General features: G+C 38.7%; 1 long non-coding RNA gene across 1 annotated transcript in view; it reads right to left on the bottom strand.

Moving 5' to 3' along the window:
* Positions 1-1,260: 1,260 nt before the first annotated feature.
* The window catches only part of LOC130575012 (uncharacterized), a 313,637-nt gene continuing 301,854 nt past the window's right edge, over positions 1,261-13,043 (bottom strand). The window contains exons 8-10 of the long non-coding RNA XR_008965511.1: positions 12,558-12,683; positions 4,312-4,390; positions 1,261-2,144 (exon numbers count right to left, since the gene is read on the bottom strand). This is a non-coding gene — a long non-coding RNA (uncharacterized LOC130575012). The remainder of the gene's footprint in view (positions 2,145-4,311; positions 4,391-12,557; positions 12,684-13,043) is intronic.

The following is a 13,043-nucleotide window of genomic DNA, read 5'->3' as shown; positions in this document are numbered from 1 at the left end:
CTTTTTCTTTTATTTCTTTTTTGTGGGTTTGARCTCACATTGAGCCCATATTGTTATGTTTTTCAATTGCAGGAGAAAAGTCCCCATGTCCGTCATGGGTAAAAACTGATAGGAGAATCTGACCCCAGACCCAACCCATAKGCAATGGTCTTAGACCTCACATCATCATCTTCTTTTTAATTGGTTTAAAAACATAAAAATTAAGCTTTCAATAGAAATGCATTTKCAAACTCAAGTGGAAAGCAACCTTGTGCCATTCTTTGATTGCTTCACAGTCTGTATGCTATTACCCCTATTGAAATAGATGGCAAGAATACAACAYCAAGGCTCTGCACATGATTAACTTTTTATTCTTCCTGTAACTTGCYATAAACCTCAAATGAACTCGCAGGTTGGCAAGATCATGTTAACAGTTAGGTGCCAAACTGTAAGAGGCATTTTTTCCAAACAACATCACCTTCCCTGGACGTGTTTCCCTTTCCCTCTCCTCTCTTTTTTTTTTTTTTTTTTTTTTCCTCCATCTCCCAAAAGCTATTATAGCTGTTTGGATATTTCATTTGCTCTTGAGACTTAAATCCTTCAAAAGATCTTGATCCTAGACATAAAACATTCCATGAAGAGATTTTTTCTCCTTTCAGCTCCAACCTCAGGTTGGTTTTTTTTTGGTTTTTTTTTTTGCTAAGAAATGCTGAAAAAAGAGACACCAATTTTTCCAATTGGCCTGTCAGCAAAGAGCCAGACTGGGCCCCGTCACCCATTTTCCACTGATCCCAGAAGAAGAATTGATGTTGCAGAGTAACTACACACCTCTGGCCATTGTTTTCAGTAGCATATTTAGCAAGTGATGCCAGAGATTCAGTGCCCAAGGAAACAGCTTGGTTGGCTGCATTGTCCTGCAGGAACCTCTTCAACTCTCAGGCTTATGGGTGACATGTCAGTCAAAACAGGATCCCTCTTCAGATTTTGTGAACATACTAAATGGAAAGTTCAAAAGTCATCGATAAAGGTCATACTTTGCAAAAACACCAAAAGACTTAAAATACCTGAAAAGGGCTGGCCTCGTACAGCACTCAGAGATGAAAGCCTGACAAGATTTTCCACAGAATTTCTTTGGAAAAGGGAACAAGGTTTGGCCAAATCACYTGTCTGTTAGCACGCCTTCACTTGTTGAAAATCATAGAATCACAGAATKATTTCAGTTGGAAGGGACTCAAAGATCAACCATTTCCAAACCCCTAGCTGGGACAGGGACCCCTTCCACTAGACSAGGGTGCTCAGAGCCCCATCCAACAGGGCCAGGAAGACTTCCAGAAATCAGACACCCRTAGCTTCTCTGGACAACCTGTGCTGGGCCTCATCACCCCTCCTAACATCTAATCTAAATCTACTCTCTTTCAGTCTGAAGCCATTCCCCCTTGTCCTGTCACTCCAGGACTTGTAAATAGTCTCTCTCCATCTTTCTTGTGGGTCCTTTCAGGTACTAGAAGACTGAAATTCAGTCACCCCAAAGACTTCTCTTTTCCAGGCTGAAGGATGTGAAATCTCTCAGCCCTTCGTCATAGGAGTGCTGCTTCATCCCTCTGATCACCTCAGTGGTCTTGATCCAACAGKTCCATGTCCTTGCTGTGCTTGGGACTCCAAGGCTGGATGCAGCAGTCAGGGAGGGGATCTCATTCCCATTACATCCCATAGGTGAAAAATGAATGCCCTTGCACATCAGTGATGTGGAATCTTGATAGCGGGCTGAAACAGCTAGACATTTCAATTCTATGCTGATAAATTTGTTTCTTTGAAAACGTGGACCATATTTCAAAAATATCAATGTGATGCCTCAGTGAACATCCCTTTATTGAAAGCCACAATAACGATACAACTCTGGTCACAAACAAATGACCTGACAAAGCCCAGATGCAGACAGTCAAGGTCCTCTTCTGCCTTCCCATTCACAAGACGGATTATGGTGGACATGGCCCCCCCCATGCACCTCAGGGAATAATTGGCTTTTAGTTTACTAAACCTTTAGATGCATCTTCTGATGATGAAAACTTTCCTCTTTTGCTGCTAYCAACACTGTTTTCTGTCCATATGGGTCTGATGAACATCACAGAATTTTGCTCAGAAGGGGGATTAATTTATCTGCATTACTAGAAATGAGGAGAGAAAAAAGAAAAATATTGAATGACAAACTGACATGCTCAAAGCTATTGGCAGCTACAAAGAATATTAACTCTCAGACATCCAGTCCACCATGCTCTAACAAATTTAGCTATTCAATTTATCCCAAGAGCTGATAGATACCTTGGAGATTGTACATGAATACAACAGAAAGAAAGAAAAGAAAGCATCGTGGAAGAAATTATAAATTAGCCAAAGTGTTAATTCAAGGATTGAAACTGTTGGTGACATGGGAGTCTGGGCAGCAGCACAAAAATGAATAGGTATCAGAAAGGAGGAGAAGAAAACCCAAGAGCTAGCAGCATCAGGCAGCAATTAGGAGTTAAATTTGTTTTGCAAAACCTGTAAATCAAGAGGAAGCATGAATCAGAATTCAGGTGAGGTGTGAGTTTCAGCTTGAATTTACAGGAACTAAAGATAGAAAAATTATTCAAACTGTGTAATTGTTATGTTATACCTTCATTTGGCATCTGGAGAAAAAAATTTGAGTGGAAAGGCTTTGCCTTTACCACTTTCTGTTTTCATTTTGCTTGTGGTTCTTTCTCTGGGGTTTTGCATGTGCAAACAGCATATCCAACTACTCAATCCGAGCCACAGCTTCATTTCCTGCTTTCCCTGGAGTCCAAAAACCAGGACTGGAATGTTTTCTTCTGAGATGCTGCTGCCCAACCCTAGGTCAGAAGGTTGGACAATACTTYTAGCACCTCCTAAGACCCCCAGTTGTTTAACCAAAGGGTTTGGAAGGCATTTCTGGCAGCTGGTGTTGAATTCGGCACTATGCAGAGATGTCTACCTGCATCCCACTTGTGCCATCCCAGTGGTGCYAGGGTGCTGTGGCAAACTCTTGTGGTGCCCTCTCTCTGCTGACCTTCAGGGGCAGCTGCAGGGCATAGCCTGCCTTGGACTGAAGTCCTACTGCTGTGACCATGGCTAGTGTGGGATGATTTTTCTCCCAATTTTTTCAAGTTAGTGAGTTGTGAGCAAGTTGGGCTCCTTCCCCTGCACCAAAGAGCTCCGAGAAACAGAAAACAGATGACTGGGTAAAATATTGTATGGAATATTAATAATGTCACTTCCAGTCTTCTARGATTACAAAGACTTCAGCCCTACAGAGTGTTTATTGTGTAAGTGCTCCCCATTAGATTATATATATGCACAAACCAGTAGAGAAAAAGCATTTACATAGGAATGAATAATAATAGTTACATTCAACATGTTGCATATCAAGAAATTAATATTGGCATTCCTGTTTGAAAAATCATTTCTAAGGTTTATAACATAAAAGAATTGCCAATTTCATGTACGTATATATGTTGTACAAACCAGCATTTGTTGGACAAAAGACAAAAACTCTACAGTAACAGTTTAATTCAGTTTTATACTATAAGGAAGGAGTCAGTCTGCACAAGACATGGTGGAAAGCATACTTCAAACAGAAGCAAATTGGACACAGAATTAAAAACTATCCATGACACTTATGAAAATATCACTATTCATAAAATAGAAGAGGAAGACAGGTTCAGAAAGGTGTAGGAACTATGTAGTGACTTAAAGAGTGTGACAAAAATCTCTCTATATATTTCACATTTCTTTGTACCTTTCAGTACTATTCCACATCACAAAGACCTGTTAGGCTGTTTTGATGACCATCTATGTAAAAATTTATCTTCAAATGGTATCTTAATTTTAGACATGCATTATGAGAAGAAGAGATTAGGACACAGAAATATTCATCAATATCTGAATWCATTTTGAACTGTTTCTGATACCTGCAATGATGAAAGAAAGCTTATTTCACATTTGCAAACTTGAACCAAATTGATAGACTTGAGGAATTAAATTAGAGTTGCCATTGATTTAAAATTCTGAAAAAAAACCAACATGGTAACAGGTCCTTACAGAAAGTATTGATTTTGATTTAGAGGACCTCAGGGAAAAAAAACAAAGCCARTTGTACTTGTGCTTTTAGGTGTATTCTTTCTGTACACATTCTTGTCTTTCACTGCTGCCTGCTAAAAAGTTAAGCACAGGTTTATCTTTTAGCATGAAAACATTCCAGACATATCCTTAATGAATTTGGATGCTGATGAATAAACAAAGGAAAAAAAAAAAGATAAATTGAAAGAAAAGGAATACCTGCGAAGGCTGGGCTGCTTGGGACTTTCATGGCAGAGTTCTCCAGCTTTTAGCTGTTCTATCACAAAATATGATCCTGCTRCAACCACAAAATTTAACACATTAATAAAACCAACTGATCAATACAGCAGTACCAGCAGTTGGCCATCTGTAAAGTTCAACACTTAATCATAATTAAGTCAGAAAAAGCTGACAAATACGAGTGTAAGAAATCACACAAAAACAATGTAAGAAGTAACAAAGCACCCTTAAATCATCAATTTGGTCAATTCTGGCACTGTTTTCAGTTAATAAAAAAATTCATATGGAATAAAAATTACTCCCTAATGCATATCTTTTCCAATTATCAAATTAAGATTTGAGTTAAACCAATAAATGCAGAAGTGTTTTAATTATATTAAAGCACATGAAACACACAATAAGGAAGAGTGCATGTGCAGGTAACTGCTTGCATGCCACACATTAAATGAATCRATGTAATAAAAATAATAGAGTGTTTTCTTTCCTGTGAAGGATTGTCCTGCTGTCACAGCAACCCCTGTTGGTCGGTAGGTGGGTATAAAGAAAACAGAATTTACAGCTTTGGATATGATTTCTTTTCCTAGGGCACCAGGTGCTTTAAATGCCACCAGAAGGATGCTCTAGGCAGTGCCATACTGTCCAACATGGCTTGGCATAGATTAGCTCAAAGCTTTTGTGTCTTTGCAGACTTTGATTAAGGGCCAGTGCTAGATCTCCTATGGGCTTTTACTTGATCCAGTGTAGCATAGGGATTTTTTCTTTTTCTTTTTTTTTTCCTGATTACAGCTGCCAAAAATATGCCAGTTAAGATAATTACATTTCAATTTAAATTGGTAATTTAATGGAAAATTTTAAACCAGGATATAGGGCAGGATTTGTACTTCCAACCCTATCCCACAACACCTTTTGTCTGTTGCAGATGATTTAGGAGCCCAGTTTCCTATTTTTGGCTCTAAGCAAGACCAGAGAGTTTAGAATTCTCCACAGTTTTGCAGGATTGTCTCTCTAAAATCTTTTACATCTTTAAACCTAACCTCAATTTAGATTCATCTGTCTACTGTAAGCTGTTTCATTGACTACTTGTCTTAATGAGTYGCAGAATATGCAAAAAACAAATTATTCATCAAGATATTTTCTCCCTTTCAAGACGAGAAGTAGAAGAACCCAAGATATCCTGTCTGCCATGGTTCTGCTGCTTTCATTGTTTGTTTCGGGCCTGACACAGAAGACTGGCAGTCTCAACATACTGTAAGGGGAATAATTTTCCTTTGTTTAGAGCGCAGTGTGTACCGTCATTTACATAATAAAATCCTCACACAAATAACAGATGGTGAAGAGGCACTCATGTTGCCACATGTTGGAAGCATGATATAGTTCCTTGATGAACTCATTTTCTCTTTTGCCTACAGACTCCTACCAGCCATTAAACCTTGGGGGTTAGTCAGCTGGTCAGAGGTTTAAAGACAGGCAAAAAATTTGTCTGCAGATTTTTCCTGCTTCTAGGAGGAGCAAATGTTATGCCCTGATGGAAATGYGCAATCCATGGAAAATGGTTTCCACTACCATGAAAAGTAAATAATAGTCTCTATTTTCAGCACTCATTGGGCTGAAAGGGTTCTCTATAGAAGACAGAAAATGTAATTATTCTACTGGGTCTGAGCTCCTTTTCTCTTTTTTTTGGAATCCTTTTCTGAGCAGAAGCTTGGGACAGAGCGAGCTATGCTAATGCTGCACATTAGCAATATCAGTTCTTGGATGCATTACCATTAATTCTATGTGCAAATTAAGTGCTGGAAAACAAACGTCTGTCACTTGAAATAACAGCCACAGAGGTTGTGTACAGTGCACTGAAACACAATCACACTACATTCCCTAATTAGAGCTAATGGATCTGCTTCTGATCCCATTTGCACTGATTTTACGATCATGTAATCCATGCTACTGTCTTGAGTGGAGCTGCTCTGTAAAGAGTCAGTCCCCAGGATGGCAGAGRGTATTKAAAGGAKTGGTCMKTCAKTTCTCAGTCCCCAGGATGGCAGAGGGTATTTAAAGGAATGGTGCATMATTTCTCAGTCCCCAGGATGGCAGAGGGTATTTAAAGGAGTGGTCATTCAGTTCTCAGTCCCCAGGATGGSAGAGGGTATTTAAAGGAGTGGTCATTCAGTKCTCAGTCTCCAGGATGGCAGAAGGTGTTCAAATGAGTGGTCATTCAGTTCAGCCTGAATGGGACTCATTTCAGGTTTCAACATTGCTTTCAGAGCTGGACTGCTGCAGTTTCACTGCAGGGCTTGGGATGGTCAGGCAGRCTGTGGGAGCTCCTGAAGACACCTTGTGAAGGCCAGTTCCAAGCAGGAAAAGTGGCCCAGGATGTGCGATTAGCCATGGGTGGCARGCTTGGTGGGATTCACTGAGCAGCACATCAGGTTGACCCTTCACCCTGACCCRTTTTGGAAACTCACACACCCTGAAGCCCTAAATCAGTGACTCTGAGKTTGCTATGCAAAGCAGAGATGGCACACACAAAACATTTACAGACAAGAAACTCTGCTGTAGCATCCACCTGCTTCAATCCTACCCTCTGCATTTGTTACTGCTGCTCCAAAATGACTAGACTGAACATTTCTGTCTCATGTCTGCTGCAGTAAAACCTACAGATACAGAATTACTGTGTAATAGAGTTGTTAATCAGGTGGTACTTCTTTCAGGGAGATAGACTGATCTCCACTCTCTAAAAGAACATAAAAACCCCCAGACCAAAGCAAGCCCAAAAATTTAAAGTTTCATGAAAGGCTACACATGATGGCTTTGAGCTCTTATTCAGACTTCAAATCTGATGTGATTTTTTTTCAATGTTTGGTTAGCTCTGATTACCTTGTTTGGGTTTTGTGCAGTTTTTTGGATTTTGGTGTTAGAGGGTTTTGTTTTGCTTTGGCCACAGGAGCCTATCCATAATGAAAGAATATTTTGAATTGACAGGTTTTTAGCTGGTACATCTTRAAGAAGAGTTGCAGGTCTGATTATCCCACAGCATGGAGCCTTGCTCTGCAGCCCTTAGAACCCAGCAAGGGTGTGGTTATTTTGCATGCTTTAATGCACTAGCACTGACCAGTTAATTTGAAATCACTTGCATCTCACATCATGACATAAACTCAAATGCAGCACATCCAGAGCCTCAGAATAAAGGTTACACAAAAATATAAGTAACAAAAGGCAGATAAATTCCCTTCATATATTTTTGCATCAAGGTCGAATCCCAAAGGTGTCTCTCTCTAGAAATGCTTTACCTGACACTGATGATGTCACCAGAAACTTACTACTCCTTGAGCAGTTTTCACACCTGCAGGTTATATATTCATGGATTATTACATTCCACTCAGGTAATCCCACTGTACTGTCCTTGGTTAAGATGACAGTGTCTCTTCCTAGCTTTCTCTGACTTCTCTCCTTTAYTACTCCCCAGAGCAAAGACAGAAAACCTGAGGATTGAGAAGGACTAAAAAATATCTTGTGAGTGATTAGAGGATTTGAAAGAGGATTTTAATTAATTTCCTCAAGAGAATCTACATCTGACTGATGATAAAAATACATTATTTTCATTACTGCTCATTCTGTAATTAGAGCTCCATAGATGCAGCAAAACATCAAGCATTTCAATTATAAGTACAGTTCGTAAGCATAATATTCTTGCAATATTACTTACTAATGTTGAGCAAACAAACTGTACTGGGACCAGAATGTAGATGTAAGACTGTCATATGAATGTGCTTCTCAAGCTATAGCTAACATGCATGCTAAAATTAAACSTCTACCAAATAAAAATTATATGATTGAATAATTGAAACCCAAAYTGACCAACATTCCTGACTGACTAATTTGGAATTTTCCAGTTGCAGATTATATAAACATCAATAATTTGTTCATAAATAAATGTCAAGAAAATTACTTTAATATTACRCAGGGAAGTTAAAACTAGGGCATTAGAATTACAATCTGAATAGTTGAGAACTGAACTGAAGTGTCTTGTCTTAATATTGACATACAACATTGATTGAGAAATGTCTATGTACTTTCTGTAAGATCYTTCATGCACTGGAGCTAAGATATGTAAAAAAAAAAAGGAGTACAAGCAGAGAACAAGCATGTCATGTTATCTTGAGGCTCTCTCAGGGTTGAAACAGAGCTTAAGATTTAAAGAAAATCATTGCAGGAAGAAAGGTATTTAAAGCAATGGTAATGAGTCAATTCTAAACAAAAAGGGTCAGTTGTTTTGATAAACATTTTGWCTTGAAAAGGAATTGGTTTAAACAATTGAAAAACTTTTCCCCCCACTTTAATTTTATTATCCAGAAGCATGGTTAATTACACCTTTTAAATGATTTTATATTTCCCATTCTAGACACATAAAAGATATAAAAATTTAAAAAAAAAAAACAAAACAAACAAGCAAAACTAAGCAAACCAACCAACCAACCAAAGAAAAAATCCCACAAAAACAAACCCTAAAAAAAACCCCAAGAAACACAACTTTCTCTTAAAAGAATGCTTGTTTTTATATAATAGAATATTTATTTAATAGAAATTCTGTGCTTGCCAGGCCAGTTTACAGCTGGCATTAAAGGCTTCTGCCTGTAGAAGAAGGCACCGTCCTGTGTGGCGTGACCATGGCTGTCTCTGCCATGCTGACTCTCCTTCTGACAAACCCATTACACACTACACCATTCTTCTATTTCACCCTTTATTTTCATTTTTATATTCCTTTTGGCATATTTCTCTTACTGTTTTCCCCCCTTATTCTTTTCCAGCTCCACAAACTAATCTACTAAAAGTTTGACTAATTTCATAGTTTTAAAAGATGCTTTAAATTCTTATTGTCTCCTTTTAAGATTCCTAACTGATGCTGTCTCAGACAAATAAAAGTTTCTCATTAGTCTCAATTTTACTGGTTTTCCTRATGTCTTGAATTCAAATTCAGATTTGTTTTTCCTCAAGGTGTCGRTACTCACTATCAAGGACCCCTCAACTTAAGCAGATCTATGACATCACTAGCAAACCAAATGCCATTATTTTGTAATAATCCATTTTTGCTTTTTCTGAAGTATTTATTGCAAATCCCAACCTCATGGAACTCTCCTTACAAGCAATTATTTCTCCAAAAAGCTGTTTTCTAATTCTAGGTAAGGATTTCCTTTGTCTAAAAACCTGTGTGGCTGTGCAATGCAACATAGAASAAAACAATTTTAACTGTTTATTGAAAACAAATCTGCACTGATAAGTCTACTGGAATTTCTTTCCTTTTGATACTGACACATCTTTTGTGCTTGTACACAGATTTAAAAGTCTACACTGCCAGTAAAGCATAAATACAAGAATTCCATCCTGATGGTCTTTTTAGTTTCCTTTCTATTCTCACACTTTTGTTGTCCAGAGAGATCAGCAATAGCTGCATACAGTCCTTTTTCACCCCTTCTTGAAACTCTTCTTCTGGAATAGCTGCAGCTACTCAGTAAGAGCAGGGAGTGGCGTCAGTTCAGAATAAATCATGGCAATTTCCATGTTTATGTATAAAACCTCTTGAAGCTAATTACAGAACCCACGAATTCAAATTATGTCAGAGCACAATAACATAATGCTGGATTTTAGGGCCTTTTTTGGAAGGGCCAGGGTGTCTGACAGTATTTGGAAATATCAAAGGAAAAGAAAATCTTGTTATTATTTAACCTATAAACAGGTCATTTATCTGGTGGAAGTTTCAGCTCATTGATTTCGACTGCTGGTCTTTTTGAAGTAGCTCATAAGCAGCTCTTCAGCTTTTCCCTTCAGTTATTGAAGGCTCCAGAGAGACACAGGACAATGGGGGGGAAGTGTGAGGGCTCTAGAAACCATGAAGAGATGTTCCAAATAYAGTTCCTTTTGCTCTGCCATTATCCATCAGCACTTATGTTTCAGTAGCAGCCATAACCTAACAAAATTAAGGTTTTCTTGATACCAAATCAGAGAACCTATCATAGTGCCTAAAGACCACAATAAAGGTAGGAGACATAACATCTTTTCTCTTTTTTAATTTTAAACATATTTGATAGATCCYACATTCAATTCAGATATCCAGGGACCGGGGTCATAACTCCAGACCATCACATCTACTTAATCACCTGCTTTTTCTTCTAAATATTTTTAATTTTTTTTCTCAAATTGCTAAGCAATTATTTGAATAGCATCATCTCCTCTACCAAGTAATTTGCAAATCCCTTTTCAAACCACAAATTTACTAGCAGTAAGTGAAACTGCAGGTTTATACAGCCAGTTTTCCAGGTCATAGCTTTGAGTGTACACAAAATGACAGAGCTCTTGTCCTTTCCCCCATCCCCTTTGAAGAAGGCATTGGTCTTTCCTAAAACAAACAACCCAGCTGAAAAAGAGGAAATAAGCTATTCACAAGAACCTTAAAAAAAAAAAAAAAGGTTTCATTTCAAGAGATGTATTTACAATTCAATACTGGATTTTCTCTTAACTAATTCTCTTTTACCTTTTTCGTGTATCTCAGGTCTCCAATGAAAGAGCAGAATTTGAGACCATTTTCTTTGCCTTTTCAATTTACTGTAGCATAATCCCCTGAATGAGTAACTTCACTGAATGTGGAGGTATTATTCTTCTTATTTAAAATACAGAAAAATACTAAAAGCCACTAATTCTGACCAATATGCTAAAAATCCTGGATGACCAGATTGCCAGTGAACCATGTAACTCAGCCTTCATTATTCACAGCAATACAACCTGATTATTGCCTGCTTCCAATTCTCCAATGCTCCAATGCTTCCCAGGCAGTCTCTTTTCTTTCTTTTTTTTTTTTTTTAACCACATGTTTTGCAGTTTTGAATCAGTTAATATGTGAGGATACATTACCATTGAATATTAGCACATCATTACTGGCAGAAGGTAAATACTTTMCAAGGAATTTTGGAAACATGGAGCTCTGCAGTCACAAACTGCAAAAATTCCCAGCTGCATGGMCTTCCTCCTTTGCATCAGAAAGGTGTACCACGCTGTGAGCAAAACATTAAAAGTAGTACTGAAACAACAGAAAAGGAGGATCACAGGCAGAAGATAGTTACAATATATCTGTGGCTTGTCAAAGTAAAATAATCCAACTTTTGGAGATATATTTATCCAACAATTTCACCCGCAGAAGGGAAAAAACAACTACTAAAGAGTCTCAATTTGAGGTCTGCATCTTTATGTACCCAAATCTTTATAWTCTGGTTCAGACATTTCCTTATCCRTAGGCACATAAAGTCYCTGCAGAGYTAAGCCCCCATYAACAGGGCTGATGTGTTTGAATTTCCTTTGTAATGTGCACACAGAGGTAGCTTGCTCCTGATGCTTGGTTGCATACTTCAACTTCCACATTTGTTCCTAATCTTTCTGTTCAGCTCTGTCTGAAGCACAGAAATCTCTGAAGCAAAAGTAAAAAGGAGTCACTGCCTGACCACTGCTGAAGGCATTCTCCCAGKAGACCAGCATCCAGTCATGCTTTAGTGAGTGCATGCAAAGGAGCAGCTTCWGAGTGCAAGATCAAATGGTTCCTGCTGGCAGACACCCTCACACCCTCACAGGCACAGGAGATAAAAATGGATCCAGGGAAGAGAGTGTTTAAATCTGGATCCTTCCTTCTCTACCTGTTGGGTAGGCTATAAATTGAATCAAAATGATGAACCAGGAATAGATTSCTTGTATCTTCTGTCCACACAGAGTTACCAAAGCCTGGCTGAAAGTAAGGAGCTGAAGACAATGGTTGCTGAATCCTTGCATGTCACAGGAAACCTTAACACTTAGCAGACTCCTGGCATTGTCACTCCAAACCTAAACTGTTTACTRGAGGAGCTTTATGGCTCTATTCCTCTGTGATTTTTGGCAAGCTGTTTAGAAGTTTTATTGTACAGCAGAGAATTAAACCTTGACATGCAACGGTCTGGCCTTGCCAGTTAACTATGCCTGTCTGAATATTAAACAGTTACATGAAATGTAACTGTTTGCTACTGAAATGCAACTCATTCTTACCCCCTGTTCAAAAGCAAACACCAACTCAATATGGTGAGAATAAGGGTGGTGCCCAACATCSGTTTGTAGCTCACATGCAGCTCCGTGACAGCACTTAATCAGAGTAAAACTGATTAAAATGTATTCGCATCAGTGATAGTAACCTCAGCACACCCAGATCATCAACATACCTGTGCTGATCGAGGTACTGGGATGGTCACAGTACACATTCCCTGGAACTGCAGGTCACTCTGCAGAAACTTATCCACGTGGAGAGCGCACATTTCCAGAAAAAAAAAATAGTCTCGTCCTTTTCTCTGAAAGAAACAAAATACATCAGCATTAGTTAAACTTGCAAAAGTTTTGATTAGATATTAATTTTTTCAGGTGCCTGCTTTTCAGATATTTACACACTAACACCTCACCTGACCTGCATGAATAATCTTAACTTTGGAGAGGGAGGTTCATCCTCCATCCATGTCCCTCACCCCAGTCCTGACTGAGGAGTCAAAAGACTCCAGAGTTTGCATGAATGGTTTAAAAAGGAAAGGCTGAAGGAGTCCCAGAGCTGATGTGGGCTTGCTGCATCTGAGCCTCTGCAGGGGTTTGGACMCTTGGGCAGATTGGAATTACACTGAGGGCTGTGGCACATTCCTGTTATGATCTAATTGGGATGT

This window comes from Malurus melanocephalus, unplaced genomic scaffold (genome assembly GCF_030028575.1).
Source record: "Malurus melanocephalus ecotype Western Australia unplaced genomic scaffold, MMel_1.1 scaffold_95, whole genome shotgun sequence".
NCBI classification, from domain to species: Eukaryota; Metazoa; Chordata; class Aves; order Passeriformes; family Maluridae; genus Malurus; species Malurus melanocephalus.
Note: the sequence above shows the minus strand (reverse complement) of the source record. Positions and strands in the feature narration are given on the sequence as shown.